Genomic DNA, 9,062 nt, shown 5'->3' on the forward strand with positions numbered 1-9,062 from the left:
GTATGCCCTAGACTCAATGGTTAGTCCACTATAAAATATATCAAGTAAATCATGCTTTTCCAGATCATGCTCAGGCCGAGCTCTAATAAGAGAGCAAAATCTCGACCAAGCCTCAGGCAATTTCTCTTCATCTCCCTGGTCAAAATTATAGATTCTCTGCAAAGCAATATGTTGAGCACTAGCAGGAAAGTATTTGCGGAAGAAAACATCAAGCAGTTCTTTTGGACTTCTAATAGAATTAGGTGGCAAATTATTATACCAAGTTTTAGCGTCATCCTTTAATGAGAATGGAAATATTTTAGCAACAAAGTAAGTACGCATCTTGACATCATCAGAAAACAAGCTACTTAGAGTAGATAACTCAGTCATGTGTTCAACAACACTTTCTTTTTCAGTACCACAAAAGGGTGTTTTCTCAACAATAGCTATATGAGATAGATCAAGAGAAAAATCATAATCTTTATCCTTAATGTTTATAGGAGATGTGGCAAACTTAGGATCAGGAGACAGTTTATATCTAACAGCATGTTCTGCAAGCAACTTTTTAATTTTTCTTGCATCAGTAGTAGCATTGCATTTTTCAATAAAATCATCATTAAGCTCCACATAATCTTCATCAGGATCATCACTAAAATAATCAAGTTCAGGTGAATTAACAGGTGTAGTAGCATTAGGAGTTTCAGTATTTTCAAGTTGTCTAGACCTAGCAATTGTAGCATCTAGAAAGGATCCCAATGAACCACTATCATCAAGCACAGCAGAAACATTATCAATATTATGAGAGTTTTCAGATTCAGCAGAAGTACCCGCATGTGAAGCATGCAGCGGTGAAACAAGTTTATCAATCACAGATGGTGAATCAAGAGCAGCATAGGTATTCAGGATTGTACCTTTTCTTGTAGTGGATGGTAATATGGCGATCTTAGTATCGCGAGGTTTACCCATGATGGAGAATTTGCAGCGAACAATATTAATCCAAGTGAACTTCCAAATAAAGCTATGCTCCCCGGCAACGGCGCCAGAAAATAGTCTTGATGACCCACAAGTATAGGGGATCGCAACAGTCTTCGAGGGAAGTAAAACCCAATTTATTGATTCGACACAAGGGGAGACAAAGAACACTTGGAAGCCTTAACAGCGGAGTTGTCAATTCAGCTGCACTGAAACAGACTTGCTTGCAAGGGTTTATCGATAGTAACAGTTTTATAGCAGTAGATAGTGAAATAACAGCAGCAGAGTAACAGAGACAGCAGTAGTGATTTTAGTAAACAGCAGGATTAAAATACTGTAGGCACGGGGACGGATGACGGGCGTTGCATGGATGAGAGAAACTCATGTAACAATCATAACAGGGCATTTGCAGATAATAATAAAATGGTGTCCAAGTACAAAGCAATCAATAGGCATGTGTTCCATATATAGTCGTGCGTGCTCGCAATGAGAAACTTGCACGACATCTTTTGTCCTACCAGCCGGTGGCAGCCGGGCCTCAAGGGAAACTACTGGATATTAAGGCACTCCTTTTAATAGAGTACCGGAGCAAAGCATTAACACTCCGTGAACACATGTGATCCTCACATCGCTACCATTCCCTCCGGTTGTCCCGATTTCTGTCACTTCGGGGCCATCGGTTCCGGACAGCGACATGTGTATACAACTTATAGGTAAGACCATAAACAATGAATATCATGATGAAACAATAACATGTTCAGATCTGAGATCATGGCACTCGGGCCCTAGTGACAAGCATTAAGCATAACAAGTTGCAACAATATCATCAAAGTACCAATTACGGACACTAGGCACTATGCCCTAACAATCTTATGCTATTACATGACCAATCTCATCCAATCCCTACCATCCCCTTCGGCCTACAGCGGGGGAATTACTCACGCATGGATGGGGGAAACATGGCTGGTTGATGTAGAGGCGTTGGCGGTGATGGCGGTGATGATCTCCTCCAATTCCCCGTCCCGGCGGAGTGCCAGAACGGAGACTTCTGGCTCCCGCGACGGAGTTTCGCGATGTGGCGGCGTTCTGGAGGGTTTCTGGCGACTTCGACTTCTCCCCGTGCGTTTTTAGGTCGAGGCCGATAAATAGTCCGAAGGAGGGCGTCGGAGGCCGGCCGAGGGGGCCACACCACAGGGCCGCGCGGGCCCCCCCTGGGCCGCGCCGCCCTATGGTGTGGGGCCCTCGGGCCTCCACCTCAATTGTCCTTCTGGCTCTGTCATTATTCTGGGAAAATAGGGCCTTCTGCATAAATTCCGAGGATTTTCCCGAAAGTTGGATTTCTGCACAAAAACGAGACACCAGAGCAGTTCTGCTGAAAACAGCGTTAGTCCATGTTAGTTGCATCCAAAATACACAAAATAGAGGCCAAACAATAGCAAAAGTGTTCGGGAAAGTAGATACGTTTTGGACGTATCAGAGATCAAGACACGCTGCAAGGGGAGTCTCCACTTCCCAATCTCTTTACTTTGTTTTTGTCTTGCTTAATTTTATTTACTACTTTGTTTGCTGCACTAAATCAAAATACAAAAAAATTAGTTGCTAGTTTTATTTACTGTCTTGTTTGCAATCTCCATATTAAAAACACAAAAAAATTAGTTACTTGTTTTACTTTACTTAATATCATGCATGTTTTTATTTCACTAGTTAAGCATAATGGAAAACAACAAAAATATGAGAGATCTTTATGAACTTTATCTTGAATTAGGACATGATGTGTTTGAAGAGAGAATTAAAAAACCCATGGAACTTTATATGCATGCTAATGGGAATGTTATTACTATGAATGCTTTGAACACCATTGTTGCTAATGCTATGGAAAATTCTAAGCTTGGGGAAGCTGGCTTTGATGAGCATGATCTTTTTAGTCCCCCAAGCATTGAGGATAAAATTTTCTTTTATGATTACAATATGCCTCCTATATATGATGATAGCCACTTTGTTGAATTTGCTCCCACTACAACTAATAAAATTGATTATGCTTATGTGGAGAGTAATAATTTTATGCATGAGACTCATGATAAGAATGCTTTATGTGATAGTTATATAGTTGAGTTTGCTCATGATACTACTGAAAGTTATTATGAGAGAGGAAAATATGGTTGTAGAAATTTTCATGTTACTAAAATGCCTCTCTATATGCTGAAATTTTTGAAGCTACACTTGTTTTATCTTCCTATGCTTGTTACTTTGCTCTTCATGAACTTGTTTATTTACAAGATTCCTTTTCATAGGAAGCATGTTAGGCTTAAATGTGTTTTGGATTTGCCTCTTGATGCTCTCTTTTGCTTCAAATACTATTTCTTGCGAGTGCATCATTAAAACTGCTGAGCCCATCTTAATGGCTATAAAGAAAGAACTTCTTGGGAGATAACCCATGTTTTTACTACAGTACTTTGTTTTTATTTTGTATCTTGGAAGTTGTTTACTACTGTAGCAACCTCTCCTTATCTTAGTTTAGTGTTTTGTTGTGCCAAGTAAAGTCGTTGATAGTAAAGTTCATACTAGATTTGGATTACTGCGCAGAAACAGATTTCTTTGCTGTCACGAATCTGGGCTGTTTTCTCTGTAGGTAACTCAGAAAATTATGCCAATTTACGTGAGTGATCCTCAGATATGTACCCAACTTTCATTCAATTTGAGCATTTTCATTTGAGCAAGTCTGGTGCCTCGATAAAATTCGTCAATACGAACTGTTCTGTTTTGACAGATTCTGCCTTTTATTTCGCATTGCCTCTTTTGCTATGTTGGATGAATTTCTTTGATCCATTAATGTCCAGTAGCTTTATGCAATGTCCAGAAGTGTTAAGAATGATTGTGTCACCTCTGAACATGTTAATTTTTATTGTCCACTAACCCTCTAATGAGTTGTTCTAAGTTTGGTGTGGAGGAAGTTTTCAAGGATCAAGAGAGGGAGATGATACAACATGATCAAGGAGAGTGAAAGCTCTAAGCTTGGGGATGCCCCGGTGGTTCACCCCTGCATATATCAAGAAGACTCAAGCGTCTAAGCTTGGGGATGCCCAAGGCATCCCCTTCTTCATCGACAACATTATCAGGTTCCTCCCCTGAAACTATATTTTTATTCCATCACATCTTATGTGCTTTGCTTGGAGCGTCGGTTTGTTTTTGTTTTTGTTTTGTTTGAATAAAATGGATCCTAGCATTCTTTGTGTGGGAGAGAAACACGCTCCGCTGTTGCATATGGACAAATATGTCCTTAGGCTTTACTCATAATATTCATGGCGAAGTTTCTTCTTCGTCAAATTGTTATATGGTTGGAATTGGAAAATGATACATGTAGTAAATTGCTATAATGTCTTGGATAATGTGATACTTGGCAATTGTTGTGCTCATGTTTAAGCTCTTGCATCATATACTTTGCACCCATTAATGAAGAAATACATAGAGCATGCTAAAATTTGGTTTGCATATTTGGTCTCTCTAAGGTCTAGATAATTTTTAGTATTGAGTTTGAACAACAAGGAAGACGGTGTAGAGTCTTATAATGTTTACAATATGTCTTTTATGTGAGTTTTGCTGCACCGTTCATCCTTGTGTTTGTTTCAAATAGCCTTGCTAGCCTAAACCTTGTATCGAGAGGGACTACTTCTCATGCATCCAAAATACTTGAGCCAACCACTAGGCCATTTGTGTCCACCATACCTACCTACTACATGGTATTTCTCCGCCATTCCAAAGTAAATTGCTTGAGTGCTACCTTTAAAATTCCATCATTCACCTTTGCAATATATAGCTCATGGGACAAATAGCTTAAAAACTATTGTGGTATTGAATATGTACTTATGCACTTTATCTCTTATTAAGTTGCTTGTTGTGCGATAACCATGTTCACTGGGGACGCCATCAACTATTCTTTGTTGAATATCATGTGAGTTGCTATGCATGTTCGTCTTGTCTGAAGTAAGAGCGATCTACCACCTTATGGTTAGAGCATGCATATTGTTAGAGAAGAACATTGGGCCGGTAACTAAAGCCATGATCCATGGTGGAAGTTTCAGTTTTGGACAATATCCTCAATCTCAAATGAGAAAATTAATTGTTGTTACATGCTTATGCATAAAAGAGAGTCCATTATCTGTTGTCTATGTTGTCCCGGTATGGATGTCTAAGTTGAGAATAATCAATAGCGAGAAATCCGATGCGAGCTTTCTCCTTAGACCTTTGTACAGGCGGCATGGAGGTACCCCATTGTGACACTTGGTTAAAACATGTGTATTGCGATGATCCGGTAGTCCAAGCTAATTAGGACAAGGTGCGGGCACTATTAGTATACTATGCATGAGGCTTGCAACTTGTAAGATATAATTTACATAACTCATATGCTTTATTACTACCGTTGACAAAATTGTTTCTTGTTTTCAAAATCAAAGCTCTAGCACAAATATAGCAATCGATGCTTTTCCTCTATGAAGGACCATTCTTTTTACTTTTATGTTGAGTTAGTTCACCTATTTCTCTCCACCACAAGAAGCAAACACTTGTGTGAACTGTGCATTGATTCCTACATACTTGCATATTGCACTTATTATATTACTCTATGTTGACAATATCCATGAGATATACATGTTACAAGTTGAAAGCAACCGCTGAAACTTAATCTTCCTTTGTGTTGCTTCAATGCTTTTACTATGAATTATTGCTTTATGAGTTAACTCTTATGCAAGACTTATTGATGCTTGTCTTGAAGTGCTATTCATGAAAAGTCTTTGCTATATGATTCACTTGTTTACTCATGTCATATACATTGTTTTGATCGCTGCATTCACTACATATGCTTTACAAATAGTATGATCAAGGTTATGATGGCATGTCACTCCAGAAATTATCTTTGTTATCGTTTTACCTACTCGGGACGAGCAGAACTAAGCTTGGGGATGCTGATACGTCTCCGACGTATCGATAATTTCTTATGTTCCATGCCACATTATTGATGTTATCTACATGTTTTATGCACACTTTATGTCATATTCGTGCATTTTCTGGAACTAACCTATTAACAAGATGCCGAAGAGCCAGTTGCTGTTTTCTGCTGTTTTTGGTTTCAGAAATCCTAGTAAGGAAATATTCTCGGAATTGGACGAAATCAACGCCCAGGGTCCTATTTTGCCACGAAGCTTCCAGAAGACCGAAGAGGAGACGGAGATCGCCTCCGGCACCCTGCCGGAGAGGGGATTCATCTCCCGGAGGACTCTACGCCGCCATGGTCGCCTCCGGAGTGATCAGTGAGTAGTCTATCCCTGGACTATGGGTCCATAGCAGTAGCTAGATGGTTGTCTTCTCCCCATTGTGCTTAATTGTCGGGTCTTGTGAGCTGCGAACATGATCAAGATCATCTATCTATAATTCTATATGTTGTGTTTGTTGGGATCCGATGAATAGAGAATACTTGTTATGTTGATTATCAAAGTTATGTCTATGTGTTGTTTATGATCTTGCATGCTCTCCGTTACTAGTAGATGCTCTGGCCAAGTAGATGCTAGTAACTCCAAGAGGGAGTATTTATGCTCGATAGTGGGTTCATGTCTCCGTGAATCTGGGGGAGTGACAGAAACCTCTAAGATTATGGATGTGCTGTTGCCACTAGGGATAAAACATTGGTGCTATGTTCGAGGATGTAGTCACTGATTACATTACGCGCAATACTTAATGCAATTGTCTGTTGTTAGCAACTTAATACTGGAGGGGGTTCGGATGATAACCTGAAGGTGGACTTTTTAGGCATAGATGCATGCTGGATAGCGGTCTATGTACTTTGTCGTAATGCCCAATTAAATCTCACTATACTCATCATAATATGTATGTGCATGGTCATGCCCTCTTTATTTGTCAATTGCCCAACTGTAATTTGTTCACCCAACATGCTGTTTATCTTATGGGAGAGACACCTCTAGTGAACTGTGGACCCCGGTCCAATTCTCTATACTGAAATACAATCTACTGCAATACTGTTCTACTGTTTTCTGCAAACAATCATCGTCCACACAATACGGTTAATCCTTTGTTACAGCAAGCCGGTGAGATTGACAACCTCACTGTTTCGTTGGGGCAAAGTACTTTGGTTGTGTTGTGCAGGTTCCACGTTGGCGCCGGAATCTCTGGTGTTGCGCCGCACTACATCCCGCCGCCATCAACCTTCAACGTGCTTCTTGACTCCTACTGGTTCGATTAAACCTTGGTTTCTTACTGAGGGAAACTTGCCGCTGTGCGCATCACACCTTCCTCTTGGGGTTCCCAATGGACGTGTCAACTACACGCATCACTCCATAGCTCCCGCAAGCTTTAGCGAAGCTCCGCCGGAGTTCTCCACCGCCACCGACACCACGCCGTCGTGCTGTCGGATTCAAGAGGAGCTACTACTTCCGCTGCCCGCTGGAACGGGAGGTGGACGTCGTCTTCATCAACAACCGAACGTGTGACCGAGTACGGAGGTGCTGCCCGTTCGTGGCGCCGGAGGGATCGTGATCAAGATCTTCTACGCGCTTTTGCAAGCGGCAAGTGAACGTCTACCGCAGCAACAAGAGCCTCCTCTTGTAGGCTTTGGAATCTCTTCAAGGGTGAGACTCGATAATCCCCTCGTTGCTACCGTCTTCTAGATTGCATCTTGGCTTGGATTGCGTGTTCGCCGTAGGAAATTTTTTGTTTTCTATGCAACGTTATCCTACACCTCAGTCCCAGCCCACGCGTGCTCTCCCGCCGAGGTTCGACTACCGAGACCCCGATGCTAGCGACGATGATGACGGCGACTACGACGACTACAGTGGCGAGTACTATAGGGCTAGGCACGAGTATGACTGAATGACTCGAACAGTCGAATCTGGCCATGTATCTTAATTAATTTTCAGTTGAGCTCTGTACTTTAATTCCATGTATCTGGCGGGAAACTTTTCTCATCATCAGCGTCTACCACAACGACTTTATTGAAAATACAACTAAAATAGATAAACAACTAGTCTAGTCGATCTACTCGTCGTCGGAGGTTGTCTCGGTCCAAATGTCGTCCCACCGAGGGTCGTTGTCGGCCCAAGTTGTATTCGGGTTGTCGACCTCGAACACGGCGATGGCCCGACGGTGGCGCCTGTTGGACCTGCGATGTGCCCGGAGGTCAGCGAAGAACGCGGCGCTGTTGTCGACGTCGTTGGGGAACTGCGCCCTCCACTGGCGCATCAACTCCTCGTCGTGCTCGGCGATGGTGATCCGGCGCTGCACCTGGCGGTGGCGGCGACGGTCCTCGTCGTCGACGAGGCACGGTGTCGGCGCGAGGAACTCCGCCTCCTCTAGCGATTCGATGTCTGGGAAGTTCATGTCGCACCGTGGCCGCCGAAATCGCCATGCGGCTGCGTCGTAAGCGCGCGCCGCCAGCTCCGGGGTGTTGTACGTGCCGAGGGTGAGCCGGAAGCCACCGGCGCGCATCTTGGCGTAGAACCTACCGTTCGGACGCGCTCGGACGCCACGGAAGCCGGACGAGCCGCGACGGCATGGCGGCATCCCGGCGACGAATGAACGGAGGCGACGTCGACGTGTGGTTCCGCGCGCACGCGGCGCTTTATAGCCCAGCGACGCGGCAAGTTTGGCGACAGGTGGCGCGGGGAAGCGGCGGGGCGTGGCACGTGGAAGCGGCGGCGACAGGTGGCGCGGGGAAGCGACGGGGCGTGGCACGTGGAAGCGGGATCTACACGTCGCACAGCGGTGGCGGCGGGGCGAGGCACGTGGAACGGCGGCGACACGTGGCACGGGGAAGGGACACGTGGCACGGGGAAGCGACACGTGTGGCTGTGGCGGTGGTGGGCAGTACACGGTGGTGGCCAGTACATGGCGGTGACGGTGGTGGCCAGTACACGGCGGTGGCGACGGTGGCCTGTACATGGCGGTGGCGGTGGCGGCGGTGGCCAGTACACGGCGGTGGCGACGGTGGCCTGTACATGGCGGTGGCGGTGGCCAGTACACGGCGGTGGCGATGGTGGCCTTTACATGGCGGTGGCGGCGGTGGCCAGTACACGGCGGTGGCGACGGTGGCCTGTACATGGCGGTGG

Source organism: Lolium perenne, chromosome 5 (genome assembly GCF_019359855.2).
Source record: "Lolium perenne isolate Kyuss_39 chromosome 5, Kyuss_2.0, whole genome shotgun sequence".
NCBI lineage: Eukaryota > Viridiplantae > Streptophyta > Magnoliopsida > Poales > Poaceae > Lolium > Lolium perenne.